Below are 23,314 nucleotides of genomic sequence, written 5' to 3' on the forward strand. Positions count from 1 at the left end.
AAAAAAAAAAAAAAAAAAAAAAAAAAAAAAAAAAAAAAAAGGAGGGATCAAGGGACTTGTGGTGCTGTGATCAGGTCTGACCTTGGAGAAGAAAGGCTGGCTTGTCAGGCTGCTGGGTGCTTCCAGAACTGTGTGGCTAAGGTCAAGGTGGGGCTTTGGGGCAAAGGTGCTTGTTGAAGGAGTCTTCCATCTTTTGTGAAGGGCGTGGCAGGTGTGAACTATTGCTGTAGTCAACAGAATGAGTGCCGGGCCTGGGCAGCCACTACCCTTTAGAAGGCACGCAAACCGCTATAAGACCCTCCAGGTTCCTGACGACCCTCCAGGCTCTCCTGCCTCATTTCTATCACATGGCTCCATCTGTGAGCAAACTGACCATACGTAATGAGAATTACAAAACAAATGGATTCACCTAGCAATTTGGAAAGAATGCTACTTTAGTAGTTGGTCTAGGCCACCTTAAAGACATTGTTGACTTTTGCTGAGACTGGGCCAGTGAGCACAATGCTAAGCCAAGGCTGCAGAAGGAGTCTTGTCAAAAAAATGACAGTTAGGGGCCAGGACTGGGCATCACGGGGAGGTGTGGGCAAGCCATTTTCTTCCCCTATAAATCCTTTAAAGTATATTTTAGGGGGATACCTAGCCCTGCTTTGGCACGCTTATACAGAGATACCTGGAAAAGCCTACAGAACCATGCCAGCAGATTGCTGGATTATCTCCTTCCTGGGAAGTGTCACGTAACTCACGGCCACAGGATATTTATTTGTCAGCTTCTACTTTTGGACTAGTTAGTGAAAAAGGACACCACAAATGTCAGCACTCCCAGGCAGGCCAGTGACAAGCCTGTGCTACACCAGGCACATCTGAAAAAGGGATCCCAAAGGTAAGGTAGTCTCTCATCCTTCCACTGCCTGACTTCCTGGTCAGCTCCAAAGATCAGTAAATGGAGAGAAGGCTTTTTATATTTAAGTGACATGAGAGACTGGGTAGCCTTTTTCCCTCCGTACATCCTTCTACTTAGAATACTGACATGCAGATACTTTTCAGAGCTAATTTTTCCTCATTAGGTTTGTATTGGCTGATTTAAGTGTTATCCAGAAGAGCCCCACCCCATGGCAATTGCTGCAGAACAATTACAGAGCTTCCTTTACCCTTTCATCATTCTCCCTTGGACTGTGGCCTCTTAGAAGCTGTGCTCATCACTCACTATGGACAGAATAGAATAAATTGAACTAAACTGTTCATTTGTCAGCAGGTTGCAAAAGGCCTTGAATATTTATTCAATTTATTATAATCAGGCAACGAATTTACAACTTGAGACAAATCTCAGTTCTGCACCTCTTTCAGCGAACCACTTGGGCTTTTCCACAGCAGGCTGAACTCATACCCTGCCTCTGCTCTTTCTTATTATACTGTGAACATACAACAATACAAATGTTTTAAAAACAAACATAAACCCACAAGTTAAAAAAAAAAAGAAAAGAATAGAAGAAATGATCCCAGCAATACAATTTTGGAATCTGGAAAGCAGGGGAGTAATTGGCCATTCAGCTGTCTTTGTAGAAAATTCAGGAGTCAGGCCGCAGATTGGCCTTGAAATAGAATGACTAAAAGACTATCTATGAATTTCATCACCAGACTTCCTCCATCATTAACAGCCTCAACACTGCCTATCCCTGATTTTAACAGAAAATAAGAATGGCAGCATCTGAGCAACAGCAGTTCAGAAAACAGAGGTGCAGAGAGGAGATAGCCAAGAGCATAGTCTATGAGCAACTTCCAGAAATTAAGGACTTCTACATTTTCAGAGTCCAAAGACCCTCAAGTGCACAGCACAACAAATAACAAAATGAAAATATAACCCAAAATATTCGGTTAGATTAACTATACAATATACATAGCCACAAAATTTCACAACAGTCAACCAAGAACAGACCTTAAAATTGAGACTGAGACAGATGAAGGAAGCAGGGAAAGGGAGGAAAAGAGGGAGGCAGAGGAGAAGGGGAGGGACAAAGGGAGGGAGAGGGGAAGAGAAAGGAAGGAAAGGAAAGAAGGAAGGGAGAGAGGAGAGTGGTGTGGGAAGAGGGGAAGGAAGGATATATAAAGGATCAAAACCAGACTGACAACTGATGGCTCAATAAAGATACTAGAAACCAAAAGGAAATGGTGATGTCTTCAAAATTAGAGAGAGAAGTTATTTTTAACTAAAGTTGGTTTGTGCAACTAACTTATTTAGTAAAAATGAGAAAAGAATTAGTGCTAAAGTTTAGCTCCTTGAAAAAAATGTCTCTTATGCTTCATTCCTAAATAGACATTATTAGAGGAAGCACTTCTTCAAAGTAAGAATTACACAGAGGGCATGTTACAAAACATGAACTTAGCAAGGAGACTCCTGTCGTTCTCCCTCTGGGGGGGGGGGCTTGATTCCAGTTGGGTTTTGGAACTCGGCTTCCTGACGGAGAATGGGGCTCCATTTTTCTCAGGGGCAGCTAGAACAGTTAGGCCCAAGTGTACTAAGCTGGGGTGTGGAAATGGTTTTTCACAAAGTGTTACAGTTTAGCTTGTTTAGCCTGTGGCAGTGGAAGCTCCAGCGTTCCAAAGCCTATGGCAGATACCAAAGTGTTACAGCTCTTGGTCGAGCTGCTGTGCTGAGCATGGCAGAGGTGCAGGCCAAGGTCCATGCCTGGTCAGCTTGCAGCCAAGACACAGGCCCGGAGAGGCCCAGGCCCAGTGAGGCCCAGGCCCAGTGGGCAGGAAGACAGGCCTGGTAAGACTCAACCCTGCAAAGGATAAATGATGAATCTCAGAGGATCTTCATGGGAGAAAGCACGGACCTTTATTCATGTGATATCAAGGGCAATATAAACCCTGGGCAGAGGGAGGCATTTTGAGGGTAATGTGTTTGATTTGCTGGAGTCAGGGAGTCAAAGATACTTAAATGGTCCTATCACAAGAAGAAAAATATAGTACTTAATTATCCGATGGGAGGGGTGGAATGGGATGTCCAAGTACAGCTGAAGGGCACTGCTGGACTAGGATCCTTAGCAGGGAGGGCATTTCTAGGGATTCCTAGGTGCTTGGTGGAACAGTTTCCTTATCAGGGAAGGGGCTGGCCTATAATCTGCCCTGACAGCTATATGACCTCCTTATAAGACCTAGAATCACCCAGATCAGGGGACACTTAAAAGGGAGTCTATCATCATTGATGGAGCACAAATAAATTGGCTGTCCAGAGGTGACCGACTTCAACCTTATCCAGCAAAGGCCCACAGACTCCAGAGTAATAAGTGAACAGGATGACAATAAAATACAAAATAAAATGTTTTCAACCAGTTTAGAGGGTGCCTAGCCATACTGGAGCAGATCGGAAGACTCCAGAAAAAATGTGCAAAAAGGAAAAAAGGACAGAGTATCTGATAATAGGGAACTTATAAAAATGAGGTTTGAGAGTTCGAGGAGCAGAACGTAGAAAACTAAGCAAGTGAAAACAAAATAAAGGCAGTCACAGCTGAGTGTGATGACGCCTCCCTGCAAATCCAGCACTTGGGAAGCCAAGGCTGGAGGACTGTGAATTTGAGGCCAGCCTAAGCTACATGATAAGACCCTATCTCTAAAAAAAAAAAAAAGTGCAAACTCAAGTGAAACAGAAACAAATATGAAAATGAGAGTTATAAACTACCAGGAAAACAGAATTGTTCCCAAAAGATTATGAATCGTTACCTATTAATGGCCGGGTTATAAAAGTGGATGTGTAGCCCTAATAACTTAAGCAGACTGTTGTATAACCAAACTTTTAACGATACAAGTCTTTGAGGACAGCATGGGGAGGGCTGGGGTTTACAGAGCTCCTCTTCCATGCTATGAAGTCAATACAGAACACTTGCAACTGAAAATTCAATAGCTGCCACCTCAGTGTGTTATTTAGAGATTTCATAGCAGATATCAAGAGCAGCCACATTAGAGGGAAGTATCTCCATCAGACGACTGGAAAATCGGTACTGACAGGGACTGGGAGATGGCATTTTTCATAAGAAATATCAACCAATGGTTCACTGCCTAAGCTCTGTGCATATATGACCTTAATGAGAATGGGAGAGTGTAACACAAATTACCCACTGAGGTTTACTTCTGACAGCAGCTTAACACCAGCGCGTTAGGGCTTGCCCTCCGTCAGCAGCTCTTAGAGCTTGGCAGGATTGAGAAACGTGACCACACTTGTGCCAGTAGAATTTGGGGAGAATTAGGATCCACGCCCAGGAAGCTTGGGTCGTCCCTGTACCTGCACTCTGTGTAGTACCCCAGAGGAGGCAAGGCTGACAAGAACAAATGCACTTTGCTGTTGTATTGGCTCCTGTAAAAAAAGGAGTGAGTTTCTTTTCCCCATCACTTTATGCTGTTAGCACAACAGTCTTAGAAATATAGCTAAAAGAACAAAAAGCCAGAACTTAAGAGACAAATCTGCACTGGCCACAGTAGAAATGAGGTGCTTCAAGCAGATGCAGGGCAAGCATCTATTAAAGCATACAAATTGCAGGTGGGTGTGGATGTCCTAGGAGGGAGAGAGTCGATTACACGCATACTGGAACTACTGGTCCATTTGCCCTCTTCTCAAAAAGAAAGTCCCTGCCGTTTCTTGGTGATTGTTTAATTTTTCATAAACATGGAGACACGAACCCTGTAGAGTCCACACAGTTCCCCTTGCCTCTCAGTGGAAGATGAAGGCAGGATCCATCTGACTCCTACCCCGAACATATTTCCTGGTGGACAAGGACATAGCAGCATCCCTGAGCTGGTTTTATGCATCTGTCTGCAGGAGTCACCCAACCCAGAGTAGGATGACAAGCTGCTGAAGCACAATGATGGAAAGGAGGCAAGACAAGTCATCCTGGTGAAGAGAGCGGAGCAGGGGTCCTGGGAGAAAATCAACAATGAGTAATTCTGCCCTCGTTCTCATTAATCAGTGATACAGATGGTGGGGTTGCAAAAGGCCATCCAATGGCAAACTCCTCCAAAATCCAGCCAAAGCTCTGCCCCGCCCCCACAGCTCTAGGAATCCCTCCCAGATGGAACTTCATCTTGATATTTCCTTTCTATTTCTGGAGTACATCTCACACATTCTTGACTGAATATGCAGCTTCGATTTCCTTCTTATAATTCCATTTCATTTCAGAGTGGCATAAATGAGAAAAAAAAAATCACACCTCCCAAACAGAGGAAAACACAATCTTCTCTCTTTTGGGATTCTGGATTCTTCAAAGAGGCTAAAAGTAATTATTTACAATAAAATTATGTCTCCTGTATATGATTATATATTGAAACTCTCCACATAGCTATATATGTACATACATATTATATAAACAGAGTATCTTTAGAAATATAAAGTATATGTGCACATAATCCAATATAACATGTATGATTGTTTTTTCTTGATGACTAATATAATGTGTCATATTTAAGAAAGTTAAATCTTCTCATTTTGTGAGTGCTTTCCTTAAAGAAAAGCCATCAAAGCATACAAAACACTACGATAATTGTACAACATGAAGGTACTGTTATCTCAGAGAAATACTGTTTCATACAAACTTCATGGAATAGAAGATTAAGAAGACCATAACATGGGTTTTATTCCAAGCTTTTGAGCTGACACTATTTCTACATCAATTCCTCTCTCAGCAAACCCAGCCACACAGTCTGGAGCTAGGACAGGGCTCTGTGAGCTCTCGAACGTGTGAAGACGCCAGCCCTGATGTCTGCACAGAAGAGGGCCTGGTGTGACCTTTTCCTCCACCTGGAATCTTGGTGCTACCAAATGTTTACTGTTCAGATTCGCTGCAGAATATTTTTACACTGGGAAAACCCACGGAATCAGAAAGGCTTCGAGCTTTCCAGAGGTTTGTTTTTCAAAACATGCTAGTTTCTGAATATTTATTTTTTTCCTGTCTTTTTATTTGTGTGTGTGTCTTCTGACACTAGCCACCTTACCTTTTGAGACAGCATCTCTTACTGATACTGAAGCTGAGTAGCTGGACTGGCTGTCTAGCAGTCTCTTAGTATCCTTCTGTCTCTACCTCCCCGAGCTGGTGCTATGGGCTGTGCTGGCTAGCGTGCTCTTGTCCTGGGTTCTGAGGATCTGAACCCAGGTCCTCAGGCTTGGGAGGCACTTTGTTCATTGAGCCATTTTTCCCACCTATAAACTTGGGCTTATTTATTAATTTTCACAATAGGTGGATTCACACAAAGTGAATTCATATTTATTTTTTCTATGAAAACTCAATTGGGACTCTAGTTTTACATAAGAAAAACAAGTGACAAGTCAAAAACTGCTGCCTGACATATATTTAAATAGGCCACCTCAGGACAGTATGCATGGAGAATGGCGTTTTGAACGCTTTCCCTTGAGCATGCTGAACGGTAAATGTGGCCGCTTGTAATGACCTGGAAATCAGGGGTTAAGAAGGGTCTTCTCCACCTCTTACAACAGTATGAGCAGTAGTTTTTGTGACAAATGAAAGCCACGATCTGCTCTTTCACAGTTCACCCACATCCCAGGGGACACACAGTTTGCTCTGCTGCAGCTCGTCTATAGGGCTAGTTCCTGCTGTGTCCCAGGGACCCTTTGCCTATTCAAGGACCAGATGTTGGGGCATCTGCCTTCAGAGCCAGGCACTGATTTGCCAGCGGCACTTAGCTCAGTATTTGTTAGTACCGGGTACATGACACAAGCTTCTTGAATAGAAGTAGCATGGTTAGGGCACCGTTGTTAACCCACGTGTGCTAAACGAAAGGAACTAAGGACAAGTAGTGTATGTGGGAGGTGACTCTAGCAAACAGTTTGGAAGGTTGAGGAAGTGAGGCAGATAAGGAAGGAAGACAAAGAAAGAGATATGGTAGTGGGCACATGAGGTTCAGCCCCAGGGGGAGCTAGAGAAAGAGCGAGGCTACCTACCCACCCATTCTATCAGCCACTCCAGTGATAAATTTCCTGATACCTTCCAACCCGGAAAATACAGAGGCAAGAAAGCGCCCCCAGGAAAAGAAATGAAGGTCTACAGGTGAAAATCAGGTGGGGAATTGAGCTGGTAAAGGCAAGGGGTCATGGGTAGAACACTGGCTGTGTCTCTTCTAACTGAAAATGTAAATTTACACACGAATTCATTGAACACACACACACACACAATTCCTTTATAATCAAAAGCAAGTAGGTTTGTTTGTGTGTGTGTTTGAATGGTCAGACTGGACTTGGAAAGAGGTTGGCGCTATCTGCAGTAGCGCCACGAGCCTCCACGGCAGACCATGTCACGGGCGCTGCTGAGGCTCCTCTCATTTGCCATCTCCTTCATAACGAGATGGCATGCTGGACGCGGGGGGTTAGTAGAAACAAGGATGTAGTTTTTTTCCCATCAGAGTTTACTGACCCCTCCTTGCCTAACTTTTGGAGATGGGAGCCTTTAGGCTCCTCAGCTGTCAGTGCTTGGTGACGAAATTGTTCCTGCACTAAAAACAAGGCTAGAAATCACATGGCTCTTGCTATGATCATACCTATTCTTGCTATGCAGATAGGAACTCGGGAAGGAGAAGTGGAAACCAACTAAGGGGAAAGCCACTGTTTGGGGGCTGGTGTTGGCTCTGCAGGATCAGCAGAACCTGCATCTTACTAGCATGGTCAGGTGATGTATGTCCACTTACATACTAGCTAGAGGACAGGGCTTCCCAAGGCAGAGTCACAGAAGGCGATGGAAAACTGAGAGTAAGGCGCTAAGAGGGAACCACGGGCCTCCAGCCCTCAACCCAACAAGTAGGGACTGCACTGGGCATAGAAGCTAAGGAGGGTTTTCAGGTTGGAGAACGATTGTATGTGTGTGTGCGTGTGCGTGTGCGTGTGCGTGTGTGCCTCTACACATGGGAGGCTCTGATTATAGAGGGGTTTCTTACTTCATCTATTGTAAGTACTAGTTGTTGTGGAGGCATCTTTCTTTGCTGTGTATAGAACCATGGAAGAAAATCCTGCTTCTTTTAAACTCCCTCCGCTGAAAAGAGAGCAGGAAAAAAAAAAAAAAATCCAGACTAGAACTTATTTTACAATGGACACCCTTCAAGTTAGCACCAGATATATTTTCCAGGGCAAATGTATTTTCATTTACATAATATAATGTATTCTCATTTACATACTGTAATAGGACAGTCTCAAGCTTGAGAGATCACTTTGGTGTCCTGGTCTGTAACAGGTCATCAGAGGGCTTGGTCTCCAAGATGACATGAAGCTTCTGTGCGTTTGAAGTGGGGCAAAATGGTGCATTCCTCCAGATCATGTGACTTCAGTTATCAGACAGCAGACTTCACCCAGGGTAGCAGGTTAAGCTTCTGGGAACAGGGCCCTCCCTCACGTGACACTATGGCTACACTAGCATTCGCTGCCCAGCGCATCATCGAGTTAGAAGAGGGGCTTTCTCCAGTGTCAGAGAGGGGGTAAAGGAATCTTTGGGGCGGAGCTGAAGGTCCACTTGCCTCTGCTTGCTCTGAAAATTAAGAACCTAGAACAAATGAGACAGAAGAAAAAAAAAAAGAAGAGGAGAGCCAGTATTTTTTTCAGAATGCAAGCATGGGTATGGATTTGAATTTGGGTTTGGAAGTTTCCATTGCATATCTGGAAAAATCCAAGGTTCCCTGATTTCATCAGTTAAAGCACCAGAAGTGGGATTTGTGTATATTTACAATAGGGTTTGCAAAAGAATGGGCTTGTGGCCATATTTGATGCTAATCTGACTTAAAATGGAGCCTATGCTTAAAGAATAAATGTGGTTGGCTCTGATGTTCAGTCTAGACTCTCCTGGGTATTTGGCAGGAGCACCACGTGGGAGGGGGCATCTGTCTGTCCTCCCTGGGGTGAGGATTCAGGGTGTGTTCCTCCTTTCGAGGTGTGTGGTGATATTTTTATACCAAACAATGCCAGTTGCTGTGTCTGTGGCTCATCTGGCTCCGGTTGATTTGCAGCCAATCTATTTTAAGTAAATTCTGTGACTCAGGGTAGGGAGAGCAGGTGATGCTCATGAATCAGTCTTGCAGCCAGGGCAAACGGAACACAAGGACATTTTATAATGAGTACTTGGAAGGCATTATCCCCTCACATTGAAAGAATTGAGAATTCAGACACAGTGCTGTGTCAGTAACGTCCAGGCTTGGTCTGTATTAAATAACTGGGCGGAAAGCTGAGGAAACTTGTGAGTAATAACAACCAATAAATAAACCATCAATAACCCTCCCCACCAGACCCAAATGTAAACCAAAACAGCAAACAACAATAAGCCAAAACCAAAACTTTCTCTTCAAGGAGCTGAATGCCTTTTAAACAAAAACACTGTATTGCCTAAAAGTTGAGCATTTCCCCGGGACTGTAAGTGCAATCAATTGCAGGAGGAAAGTCCAGTGACAGGAGTAAGTGGCTTCTATTATAATTACATTGTGCAGAGGGACTGAGAGGGTGAGGGCGAGATCCCAAGGCGGTGTGCTCCCCTTCTCTCGCTCTCACTTTTCAAAGCTTGTGCCTGGAAGGGGCGAGAGTCTCCCCACTGTTCGCCATCACAGCACCGCGTGACCAGCAGTACACAAATTGTCTGTATCTGGCTCACTGGAGTTTCCCATCTGGAGTGGTAATGATCACCTGTACTAGATCCACAGCAATGTGTGAGAGCACACGGAAGGTGGAGGAGACGTTCCTAAGATTGTGGAGAGAAAGGAATCGTGTATAAATGTATTAGAAGCAAAGGACATTTGTGGGCCAAGGTCTTCATCATTTCTCCCTATCTCACCTCCAGAAAGAAATGACCTCTCTGAATGATGTGAGGTCCCTGGGGATCTGGTGTTTTAGGCTGTGTCCAAAGGGCTCAAACTCCTCCCTGTATTTCAGTGGTCAACATTAACAATTGCTTCTAGGGGCTGGAGCAATGGCTCAGCAGTTCAGACCCTCTGCTCTTCCAGAGGGTCCGGGTTCCATTCTGAGCACATGCTCAGCCACAGCCAACTGTGACTCCAGTTTCGGGGGATCCAACACTCTCTTGTGGTGGCTTTGACAGGCACTGCATACCTGTGGTGCACAGACATAAACACATGTAAAACATACACACAAAACAAAAATAAATCCTTAAAAACAGGACCCTGATTCTTCTATGCCAATTACTTTCCTTTTATTTTTTATTTTTTAACACTCATTTCACAGATGACTAGGCCGGCACAGGAGGCTCACTCTGAGCCAGGACTGCCTACCTGCACTCCATGCCATTAGGCCCTTGCTGATAAGTCCCCATTTCCTGCACTGTGGAAGCCACTTGCATCTGTTTGACAACAGCAACCTCTGTGCCCACTGCAGTCCTCTGGGGCCAGACCAGGGTCCCTTTCAGCTAACCCCCAGAAGGACATTAGTTGCAAGACAAGAAATTTCAAACGAGATAGAAAAACAAAGCTAGAACATCTAAATGCATTTATCTTCAAAAAACAAACAAACAAAAAACAAGGAAAAAACACTTCTATGTATATGCAAATCACCTAAAACCCTGGAGAGAACTGAACTTTTATAAATTTCTTCCTGGTTTATTCAGTTTTTAAGTTGAGAGTCCGCTGCAGTCTATTTTTAAGTCAAAGTGCCACATGGTGGCAGACATCTTTAATCCAGCACTTGGGAGGCAGAGGCAGGTGGAGCTCTGTGAATCGAGACCAGCTGGTCTATACAGTGAATGGCAGGAAAGCCAAGGAGAGAGACTCTCTCGGGAACAAAACAAACTGAAACAAAATGAAAAACCAAAATCATGACACTGCATCATGTACATTTTAAAAGAAAACTTTTACTGATTCTTTGTGAATTTCACATCATACACCCCAATCCCACACATCTCTCCATCACTTCATATCCTCTCTCTGCCCTTGCAACCTCTTTCCCACCAATAAAATAGAATAAAAACAAACAAACAAACAAACAGCATCTTGCTGTGGAAGCTGTAGTGTGTCACGCCATACATCTGTTTGTCCACACATCTTTACATGCAAATGTTCGTTGCCATGGGTCGTTGGTCCGAGGCCTCTGGCCTCTGCTGCTCCATGAATGCTAGACCCTCTCCGGGACTCCCGCAGGCTGTTGCCCTGTGTCGTGGAGGCCCTGCAGCTTGGACCTGCAGGCCCGGCCCTTTCTGGTGGTCCGGCAGTTCACAGATGGGGTAAATATTGAGATGGGCCAACTTTTCGAAGCCCTGGATCTGGACCTGGTAAGTTAGCGGAGCTGGTCAGCCCATCAGCTCTCCTGTGCCCACACCACCAAGGCAAGTTCATTGGCACTGCCCCAGAGAGCTCACCCAATACTGCAGCTGGAAAGCCAGTCAGCTTTACTGCTTTCATGTCCTCGGGGCTGGCTTGCCTGTACCCTCACCACCAGGGCCAGCTCTACTGTGTTGCCCAGGTGAGGTGTAGGGCCTTGCTCCTGAGCACTGCAGCCATTGTGGGTCAGGGACAACTCTCCAGCTCCCATGACCTTGGGGCTAGCTCTCCTGCTTCCACAGGTAGTGAGGGCTTGGGGGGAGGGTATGTAGGTTTCATATAACAGTATAATTTAAAAATAAATTCTGATTGAAAATATGTATGGTTATGATTAAAAAAAAAAAAACCCTCGAGTGGCTGGAGGATGACTTAGTTACTAAAAGCATGTACTGCTCTTGCAGAAGACCAGAGTTCAGGTCTCTCAGACACCTGCTCTCGTCTGCGCTTACCCCCACAGAGACACGCCAACCCTCTAATCCTGGAGTTATGCATATACATAACTAAGTCTTCTCGCCCCACTACACCTTGCTCACTGTGGGTAACCGCTCTCAACATTCTGCTTCAGTTATTTTAGGTGTCACCAAATTAACCCTAAATAAGTTGCTCCTTTCTTTTTATCTGGTTTTGTCATTGAGGAAGAAGAGAAAATTACACACAGTGTCAGCAGGACTGTGGCACACGGGGTGGCAGGAAACACGAGGGCTCAGGGCCAGAGTCCCCAGAAGAAAGTAGATCTCACAGCTAACAGTTGTGAGTTGTCTGGCCTTGGGAAAGCTTTTATTTTGTGTCTTGGTATCACGTTTCCCTTATCTACAAAATGGAAATAATGATGTCAACAGCTTCTCCATCAAGTGGTGTTCTGAGGGTGTGCAGTGACATCAAACAGCTGAAGAACACTGCCCAGCCTGCCCTGTCTCTACAGCAAGCCGCACCCATCGTCTCCGCTTCTCTTCTCCCTTTTCCGTCTACCTCCATGGACCTTGAAAACTTATTTCCTCAGGGTCCTCTTGAGGACTTTATTCTTATATTAAAATTAAATAGACATATTTAAAACTAAATGATATTTGGGGTTCTCCAGCGAAATACATCCACTTCTTAATTAACCTCTCCAGTGGCCCGGAACTATAGATACACTTGTAATTATTTTCATTTTGGGGTCTTTTAGTTCTAACTTATACAATGCCAAATCAAAATATTTTAAAGACTCCATTTTTAGCCTCTCAGCAATCTTTTGAGTCCCACCACGAGAAAGAAAGACTTGGGTAAGTTATATTACTCCCTCTTCCCTCTCCCACATGTGGTATTTGACAGTGAGGGTTACTATGGTTACTGTATATTTGATGGTCCTCCTTCTATTCCATGTTCCATTAGTCTTCTGTAACATATTTCACCTTCTCTCTCTTTTGTAATCTTCTGTGGTTATATTGTAGCTTCTTTTTCTTTCCTTTTTTCTCTCACAGGAGATGGAGACCCTCCCTCCTGTGCCACCTACCTGGCAGTGCGGTGGGCATCACCAACAGTTACAATGGCACTGATGTTTACTCTTCAGACACCTATACACACAAATGTATCAAGAGCAGTAAAGTGTAAACTTCTCTGCTTTGGCTTTGCATATGTAAAGGCTGCCTACCCAGATCCCTTCAATAGTTAGGCTGGTTGCTGACTCTGGGAAGGTTCCTAGGGTATGTCTCTTTGTAAACAATCACTTGTTCAAATGTGCTTATAAACACACTTCTTGTGAATGTACATGTGCTCTGGATCATGCCATCTTCCATGTCACCAACATCAGGGATGTTCTGAAATGGTAGTCAGTACCCTAGCAGGTAACACTATCTAATCTTGTCCAATGTTCAGTACAACGACTTTTCAAAAAGGGAAGATATTTTTCACACTGAACTCTCCCTCAGAAGATGTTTGAGCAATGATATCTCATATATATGTTGCCCATGATTTAATGGCTACCAAAACAATCATCAGGAGTGTTGGTTTCCCTGTAGCATCTGCCAGATGCACTCCTGGCTTCTATCACTGTTCATCATGGCTATTACATCTTTTTATCATAGCAGTAGACACAAGCCCTGCAAAGGCTGCCATCCTGAATGAACACATCCTCAGGGTACCCACGTGACACGCTGCACCACACTGAAAGATTACATTCGTTCTCCTATATTTTCCACAGAGTTCCAGATGGCAGGATGTGACACAAGCAGAAGCACAGTAAACTCCAGACTTCAGAGTACAACAGGGCAGACAATAGCATCCCATTCACACAGAGCAGAGGATCTACAGTCACATTCCTCCATTCCTCACCTTGTCCAACTGCACTGTTCCCACAGAACATTCTAGAACATCTACTGACTCCACAGTAGTTGGAACAAGGATGTTCAGACCACCGTCTTTCTGCTGGCCTCTCACCCCACCTTCTACTTTGTTAAAGATGACAGAGTCTTAGGTAACCTAGACCGGCCTCAAATAGGTTGTGTGGCTGAGGATAATTCTGAGCCTCTGAGCTTTCTACCTCTGCCTTCTGAGTGCTGAGGTTGCTGGCATGCATCACCACGACCAGCTTTAGGGTTCCAGGGCTTCATGTATACTGAGCAAGAAGTCTACTAATAGCTCTATTCTCAGTCCCCACTTTCTACTTTTACAATTCTCTCATGTATAATTAAACTGACTTTTGCATTGTCAACACTAATTTTCTTTTTATATCTTAAAAGTCTCATTTATACTCTCCATGGTCTCTGAAAAAAATTAAAAATAACAGCTTGTTTTTATTTTATGGCTTCAATACCTTTGTAGAGCTCTCTGAAGACACTAATTAAAATGTTCAAAAAATAATTTCTAATGCTGGAATTATCTTTGGTTACTTGGTGGACAGATGTTCTTCTTATCCTTATTGGTCCTGTTTTTGGAAAGGATCCTCAAATGTCTGCCCATCTCAGAAAGCATTTCTGCACATACAAATGTACTGAGAGCAGTAAAGTGGAAACTTGCTTGCTGTGGCCTTGCATATGTCCAGGCTACCTGCCCAGATTCCTTCAATAGGAAGGAAGGCTGCTGCTGTCTCTGTGAAGGTTCATAGAGTATTCAGACAGTGAGCTTCCTGTTAAGAGTGCGTAGTCAGTGTTATAGGCAGACGCAGAGCCCGCCAAACCAAAATGGGAGGGGATGTAATCTTTTTCTCCTGCTCAAGAATCTCTTTATGATATTGGGTATCAGAAGAGTCCAGAGACCCCCCCGCCCCAGACTTAGGCCACCGCTTTCCCAGGAACACCGTTATTTGCCTTAACATGATTCTTCTGGTCCTGCCTTGGAAAAGCCACCAGGCTGTTGACATAGAAAAGGACTGACTGACTCACCTATTCCCTGGAATATGCGACTTTTTGACTAATAGGGTCTGTCAGATGTTGTGCAGTTCCACTTCTGAGGAGAGGTCATAAATGATGATGAAACATCTTCCCATCTTTCTCAGGCAACCTCAGAGTCCTAAGCTGCCGTGGAGGTAATCTGATATGCAAAGCAACCATGATGTGAGATGGTATAAGACACATGAAAAGGCCACCTGTAGGCACTCCAGATAGGTGCCAGGAGGTCCTAATATTTTACTCATCCCAGTCCAGTTGTTATTCACCCAATATTTTGAGATTTTCAACATAGTTGCTAAACATTGTGGAACAGGTGTAATTATCTTGCTATGCTCTGTCTATAGTCTGGGACCATAGACTCTTTGAGATGAATTAAAATCACTCTTGTTTTTTGTAATACTAAATTTTGGGTAGCTAGTTCCACAAGAGATACCCAGGGCCCAGTAATAATTTCCCACTTTATTTTCCCATACCTTCTTCTTTAACAATGAACTCAAAATATCACACTCTCTTTAAATCTATGCTTAATGCTCTGTGAGTGTATCTAAAACTCATGTCTCATGTCCCCTATCTCCTCTTGAATGTTTTCCTGCAAGTGCTCTAGACTGAGGCTTTCTGGGCTCCTGGACAACAAAGTCACATCTTCTTTCTGTCCTCTAGAAGCTCATTAAGGTTTTCAGGTCACTATGGAATGCCTTCATGTCTCTTAGGCGATGGTGGGTTAATCCCCTTCATCACATGGCTGTTGTTTCAAAGAACTTGTAGACATAGGTGATAAATATCCCTTCCGAGAACCAATAGTGAAATGCTTCAGAAAAAGAGGGAGGTCCTTTGTTCAAAGTGGGGTATCTCACAGCATTCATGAGTTAGATGTAGGCTGTGTTTGGGAGACAGAACATAGGTCTCAAGGTAAAAAGTCAAGCTGTTTTTTCTAATCACTTATTCTGTGAAGATGAGAGGATTGATTTTTTTCCATTTTAGTTGAATGCTCTTTTATTTAGTAGTTGACTTTTCAGCAAAAGTTTTGAAGTTCAGCTTATACACTATAAAATGTACCCACATAAAATATGTAACTTAATGAGTCAGAAAAGTGTAGCATATCTGTATGTTTATACCCCCAACATTAGAGAACACGTCGCCCCCTGGAGCAACCTCACTCATCTAGGACCTCACATGAGTGGAGCCGTGCAGTGTTCAGGCTTCTCTATCTGCTTTTCACTCTGTATTTTTTACTTTCATCAATGCTGTTGTTTCCTGAGCCATATTCTTGTTCACCTCTTTACTGGCCAATGGATGTTTAAGATGGCAGCAGTTTGGACAAACTGCCATTAACATTGTGGAATAAATCTTTAAAAAAACTTGGATTGAATTTATTACAGTTTCATACATGAATAAAGCATGTTCTGGTCACTGTGACTCCTCCAGCCTCTTTCTCCTCCCCGAATGTCCCCTCACTTACATCTTCTGTTTTGCTTTTTAGACACATTGAGTTAAACTAGGATCTTTGGTGTGAAGATAGCTTTGGAACCACCACTGGAGTCTGGAGCCTGCTCTTCAGTGGATACACAACTGAAGACAATGACCCTCCTTCCCCCAAACCCCTCGGCAGCTAATAGTTCAGCAGGAATGGGTGGGGCCCCATGAGCTCCTCCTGATCCATGAGTGACTGTTGATAGGAGAAACCTGATATACAAGAGAGAATTCCTGACTGGTAAAACCCATTAAAACCCAATGGCTGAGGAGGCACTAACTTACTACTGTTGTTTAATAAACTGTCAGGGCTCCAAGTGGCCTTTTAACTATTTATGTTTATAGCTAAAGACAATGCTACTCCCAGCTTTAACCAGGAACACTTCTCTTTGTCACTACCTTGGCAAATGCAGAGACACTTGGCTGCTCAAGGTGAAATACATGTTTTCATGGACACTATTAGGATTCTTTAGATTCACATTAAAAAAAATGTTTCCCTGTAAGAGGCTGGAGTCTCCCCTGCAGAATTTCTGGTACCAGCAGGGCAACCGAAATGTGTAAATGGGTCTCTTTTTCTCAGTTTTTCAATAAACATAAAATTCTGGCTTCCAGGAGTTATGGGGAAGGAGCTAAGCATATCAAAGGTGTCCTCTGGCAATCAAAGCTCAGATTGCTGAACTGGAAAACTTGACTCAGGGATGCCTTGATAATAAGCATTTCAAAGAGACAGGCAGCTCTCTTCAGACAGCACACGAACACTGCTGTAGAGCAAGGAACTGAAACGTGGCTCCTTTGACTATGATGTCTCAGCCCTTAGAAATGGCCGTGTCTGTAAAAGTAAGTGCTGAGTAGGGAGCCTGAAAGGAAGTGGAAGGTACAGGAAGCCTTTTCTCTCCTTTATAAACACACAAGCTATTTTATTGCAGATAGAGAAAGGAGTGTGGGAATGTGCTGGACAACTTCCTTTAAAAACAATAACAGCAGCAGCAACAGCAGCAGCATTTAATGAATTCGAGTGCTAGGTGCTTTCTAAAGACATTTCCCTGCATGTTTTGCTTAATTGAATTCTTGTGCAGCTCCTCTGAGATGTGTGCTTCCTGTTCAGCTCAATTGTATCTCCTCAGAACTCCAAAGAGTGTGGTCTTACCTCATGTGGTAACTAGTTGGAGACAGGGTCTTGAAATATGTAATGAAATGAAATGTGGTCATTAGGATGGACCCCCAACTCAAAGACTGTTTGGTATCTTTGAAAGAAATGGTGCTCAGGGTGCAAAGATATCTAAAAGGAGATCGGTGAAAATACCTGAATATAATGGCCATTGCCACACTTGAGAGAGGAACCCCGGAAGAAATAACCCCCTTAACACCTTAACTCAGCTTTCCAGCCTTTCAAACCCTGAGGAAAAACCAAACCAAGCCAAACCTTTCCCTGGCTCAGCCACCATACCTGTGGTATTTTGTTCTGCTGGCCCTAGCTGACTGGTGCAGTGAATAAGCCCTGGACTCTAATACTTCAAAGAGGAGGGTGGTGGAGGATTATAAGAATCTGCTGGATTCGAATAGCCAAATACCAGAGCCAGCAGAACGACACAAAAGAGGATGTTCCAAACCAGCAGTTCTCACCTATGTCTTGAATGACCCTTTCACAGGGGGGCGCCTAACACCATCAGAACACACAGATATTTATGTTAGAATTCATAACCGTAGCAGAATGATAGCAATGCAGTAGAAAGTATGCAGTCGAGGAACTGTATTCCACATTACACGTGGAACTGTACATGTACAATCCATGAGGAACTGTATTAATGGATCACAGCATTAGAAAGGTTGAGGAGCAACTGTTCTAAAGAAGATAAAAACTTCCGCACCCCACCCAATTAAAGGGAAAGCATGTCTGTACTTAATGTGCATTTATATCCCTCTGGGCAAATCATCCTAGCAGAGCAGGCACGCTGCTAGGCTCAGTTAGTAAGCAGAGCCCAGGAAGTGCAGATAAGGATGAGTGTTCTGTGAAGGGTTGTCTAAGGGGGGTTCACAACACCAGACCAGACGACTGACAAGGATGCCTAAGCTATGACATGCCTGCCCCTTATCCCTGGCACGGGGCTCAGGGGTGACAGAGAGGATCTCTCCGATGGTCTCCTAAGAGGAAAGATATCTGATGCAGTCAGCTAAGTTCCTGAATCCAGAAGCTGAGGATGTGTTAGTTACATGGTGAGAAGCACTTTGCAGAAGTCCCTAAATAGCCACAAGGGTCCTTGTGTGTGTGTGTGTGGGGGGTGAGGACAGAGGGAGGTGACAGGGGATGTGGTGATGGTAACGAGGGGCTCAGGCGATACAAGGTATGGGCCCCTTGCTCAAGGAACCTAGGCAGCCTCTAGGAGCTGAGAAAGGCAGAGGTCCTCTGCTGCTTCCAGGGGGAGCACACTCTTCCCAACATCTTAACGTTTGAATTTTAACCTCTAGAACTGACAAGTATCAACCTGGTGTTGTTTGAAGTGATTAAACTTTTTGGTAATGTGTGGCAGGGGCGAAGGGAAAGTCTCACACCTGTCCTGCTGTGGAAGTCATGCCAGGGATCAGGTGTCGCTGAGTTCCACCACCTCCCAGCTGACAGGTGTTCTGAAGCCTGGAATAAGAACAGCCTGCTGTCCTAATGCCTAGAAGGGCACGGAAGGCCTGCCCTTGAGGCTGTATGTGAGGTATGCTGTGTCTTTACTGGATCCCCAGCATGGTCTAATCAGTCCCACAGCCCAGGTGGGTGCATGTGGCTATCCTACTTTCTTTCCAAAGAGGGAATGGAAGCTTAGAACATGCTTCTCCAGGTCCCACAGCTCAGAGGAACAGAGGGATATCCAGAGCCACATTTGCCAAATCCTAAAACCAACATTTTCAAAAGCTTAAAGAAATATTAATGCAGGCATAGGTTATGGTATAATTCAAATGTTGATTTCTGTGCTCCCCCCCCCCCACCTTATCTGGCTGAATCTCCTACTTCCTCCTCTAACTCCTCCTCCCCAGGCTGGCAGGAAGTCAACCCCTATTCTCTCCCCTGCTCAGCAGTTGGCTGTAAGCTGCTTGATTGGCCTATCAGGGAACCATTGGGGAGCAGTGTTTACACAACACTGAGACAGGAGATTCTCAGAACAAGGATTGCAACTAGATAACAGATATGGGGGGGTACAGAACCAGCATTTGAATTACACAATAACCTTACGCGGACATATTAGGATAGATGTTGGCGCCATGCTCAGCAGTAAGAGAAGAGCATAGTGCACTTGCAAAGGGCCGAAATTCAGTCCCCAGACTCTTGTCAGACAGCTCACAAGCACTTGTAACTCCAGCTCCGAGGAACCCAATGTCTCTGGTGTCAATGGGCACCTGCATCCACATGCACAAACCCACACACAGACCCACACAATTGTACACAACTTAAGACACAGTAGATCATTAAAAAATTAGAGTATATGTGTAGCAGCTTAAGCCTTGTAAGTGTGTTGTTGTCACCAGATACATGGCTGTGTTTTTGCATACAGATCACACACATATGGATGCACATATTTCCCTTTAAATTTACTTCAAATTTTTCTTACAAGCGTTAGTATTTTGGAACACAACCTGCTCCTGTGTTACCCAGCAGGAGCAGGACCTATGATGTCATCATGTGTGGCCAACCAGGTGGCCACACCTGGAAGGCGTGGTTACCTCACCCCATAAAGGGCTAACCCCGACACCATTTCTCTCTCTCTTACACCATTTCTTCCTCTCTCTTACACTCTTTCTTTCTCTCTCTTACTTTCTCTTCTCTCTCTTACACTCTCTCTCTTTCCCTCTCCTACACTCTCTCTCTTCCTCTCTCTCTCTTGGGGCACCCCTTCCCTTCCCTTTTCTCTCTCTCCATGTCCTGCCCCCCTTCTCTCCTAATAAATCTCTCGCAGAGAATATTGGTTGCCTCCTGCTTCTTTTTAATTTTTAACAAGTATAACTTGTATGTTGGGCATGTTCTCTCTTGCCATCACACCCTCCCCCTCTCATGCCCCTTCCTCTCCTGTTGGTCTCTTCCGTTCTCCCAGACAGCTTCATTTCTACGTTCATGTCACATATACACACCTGGAATCCAGGGATCACAAAAGAATGAAAACATACAACATTTATGTTTCTGAGACTAGTTTGATTTACTTGATGTGATTATCTTCAGCCTCGTCCCCTTTCCTGCCAGTGACATCACTCCTTTCTTCCTTATGGCAGACAAGATTCCATTTTGCATAGAAACCACCATTTCATTATCCATTCTTCAGTTGATGAGCACCTACTCTGTAACTTAGCTATTGTGATTCATGTTGTAGTTAACAGCAAAGGCCCCAAATACATTATGTCCATTCACCTTGTGCTTTTGTGGTTGGCTTTTCTTACAAAAACTTCTGCCAACAGTAACTCCAGTTACTGTCACTGACATCCACTTAACTAGAATTCTCCTTTCTCCATTGCCCAATGTCCTGACAACCATCATTATTCTGTCTCTAACCATGACTTCTCTAAGTATCCCATGTAAGTAGAAACATGATGTATTTGTCCTTTTGTTCCTGGCATATGTCATTCAGCATAATGGTCCCCAAATTCCTCTATGCACAAAACCCGAGCTTGTAACACTTGCATTTTTCCCCACTGACCCTCAAGGCTTTAGCCTGGCTTAGGGTGGTGGTCATCTTCTTACATGACAGCTCAGCATCCACACCTTAGATTTACAAAAGTGGGTCACTCCTGTTCTGTCTTAAACAATAATGTAATATTGAATTCTGGGAGTAAAGGGTGGCCAGGCAATCACTTCATTGTGGAGAAGCTTAGTAGTTACAAGAGAATGACAGCCATTTGCAAAATTCTTTTAAAAGTAAGTCTCTCTCATTAACATGATCCTCCTTTATTATTCTTTTTTTTGATTTAAGTGGTTTTTTTTATTTTTTAAAGATCCATTTATTTTATTATGTATACAGTGTTCTGCCTGCGTGTACATCAGAACTCCAGAAGTGGGCACCAGATCTCACTATATATTATTCCGAGCCACCACGTGGTTGCAGGGAATTGAGCTCAGGACTTCTGAAAGAGCAAGCAGTGCTCTTAACCTCTGAGCTATCTCTCCAGCCCCGCGATCCTCTTTTATACACACGGCCGGCCGCAACACCATGTCACACAGAATGCTGCTTCCAGCGCATTTTTTTCTGCTCTTTCTGATCGTGAAAAGGTGATAAAGGGAGTGTTACCACTCTGCAAGTTGAAAGTCGGTGTGTTTTGGCTCTATTTTAATATTCCATGATGGCTATGTCTCTAGGAGACATTGTAAAACAACATTTTGAATCATCACTCTCAGTAGTTTTAAAGCCATTCGTATCTGTATTCCACAAACATACTGACATGGTCATGGCAATTATGTTGTACATAATGATCGGGTTATTCCTGTAATTGGTTTCATTCCTAGGCAGCTAGCACGCTGCTGTCACACACTGGCCAGAGTGAACTTCTATGATGCTCTTTCAGAACACCTCCACGGAGACCTGACCCTTTTTTGCTGTTCCAGAGGTGGAAGATATGTTTTCCTTGGGACACGTCTCCCTGGAAGAACTATGGACAGTCAGTCCCTTCCCACTGTAGCCTGACTTGACACTTAGAATCCTTTGGAATAGTGGAATGTATGTGCTACTATGAAAACTATGCTAAATAAGAAAATGAGATTATATATTGCTGACCCAAATGAAAAAGGGTGCTGTCATCTGGTTGCAGGAAAGGGCACCCTGCTTTTGGAGAAGACTTGGGGGAGACATATTTTCCCAATGTCCAGGTTCTAATTTAGAATTAGAATTTATGCTTTTTAAATTTCTCAAATGGTGTCCTTGATACTAACTTGTTACTTATTTTCATCATCAGAGCCCTCTACAAATGGCCTTTACCTGGCCATTGTAAATGGCAGAGAACCTGAGGATTCCGGACATTTTGTACCAAATTCTCTGGTCACTTAAATAATTGAAATCCAACATGGTGGGACATGAGGAGTATTTGACTGGCTTCTGTTCGCCACACAATTACTAATGCTCATGTCATTGTGGAGCAAGAACATCGTAAGTCACAAGTTGCCTCAGTCTTATTTTCTAGCTCTGTGTGATGCGCATGCCCGAGCATCTCGTCCAGACAGATGAGTGTAACACACAGAGGAGAACCTCGAGGAGCTACAAACCAGGAGGCCTTCTCCAGGGTCTCCCGTGCTGCTCAGTGGACCTCTGACATCATCTGCTGGTAGTTTCTAATTAGCTTTATCCTGAGGCGTTCTCAGGATAAAACATAGCCTGAATTAAAGGCTGTGTCCTGAAATTAGCACACCATGGAGGTGAGTGTCTGCGTGTGCAGCTTCACAGCTTTGCTAACCTTCTTGCTGCCTGGCTTACCTCGGTCAGCTCGAAGGGGCTCTTTTAGCATTTGTTGGCATGTCTGGCTCTAACACACTCTCAGCTGTATCTGGGAAAGTCTTTATATCTTCTTATTTTTCAAGGAGCGTTTTGCTGCAGACCATTTCTGATGGGCAGTTTCTTTTAGCCCTTTGAGTATCGTATCCCTCTGCTCTCTAATCCACAAGGATCTGTGAGAAAAAAATCCCCAGCAGGCTCGCGGGGGTGGCTCCATGCACAATGAGTCACTCTTCGCTACTGCTTGAAGGATCCTCGTTTAAGTTTTTATTTCATAAGCAGCTTCATTTTATTTTATTCACTAGAACTCTAAACCGATTCAGATTTTGACACATATCGGGTTCCATTTTTTAAATACAAGGCACAAAGAATTAAGAAACGTTTGGAATTAAAAATTTGATAATCTCAACTCCAATGTAAAAAACTGTCAACCCTCGTAGAGGATGCCATGCTGTGTATGGCCTCAGCAACCCCAGTCTTTTCGTGTTAGCTCAGCTCCCAGTGAAGAGTCGGCTGAAAAGAGAAGTTTGTTTTTGGTTCATGGGTGTCTTATTTAGGGTTTTATTGCTGTGAAGAGACACCATGACCATGTTAGAACAGAACAAAACATTTAACTGGGGTCAGCCTACAGTTTCAGAGGTTGAGTCCATTACCATCATGGCAGGGAACACGACAGGGTGCATGTCTGTGGTTCTGGAGAAACTGAGAGCTCTACATCCTGATCCA

The 23,314-nt window shown here is 44.0% G+C and overlaps 1 protein-coding gene across 1 annotated transcript in view; it reads right to left on the reverse strand.

Annotated features, from left to right (window-relative positions):
- The window catches only part of Slc24a3 (solute carrier family 24 member 3), a 480,324-nt gene that overhangs the window by 60,924 nt on the left and 396,086 nt on the right, over positions 1-23,314 (reverse strand). The gene's annotated exons all lie outside the window — the stretch shown is intronic.

The sequence above is a fragment of the Psammomys obesus genome, unplaced genomic scaffold (genome assembly GCF_907164565.1).
Source record: "Psammomys obesus unplaced genomic scaffold, mPsaObe1.curated_primary_1811, whole genome shotgun sequence".
NCBI classification, from domain to species: Eukaryota; Metazoa; Chordata; class Mammalia; order Rodentia; family Muridae; genus Psammomys; species Psammomys obesus.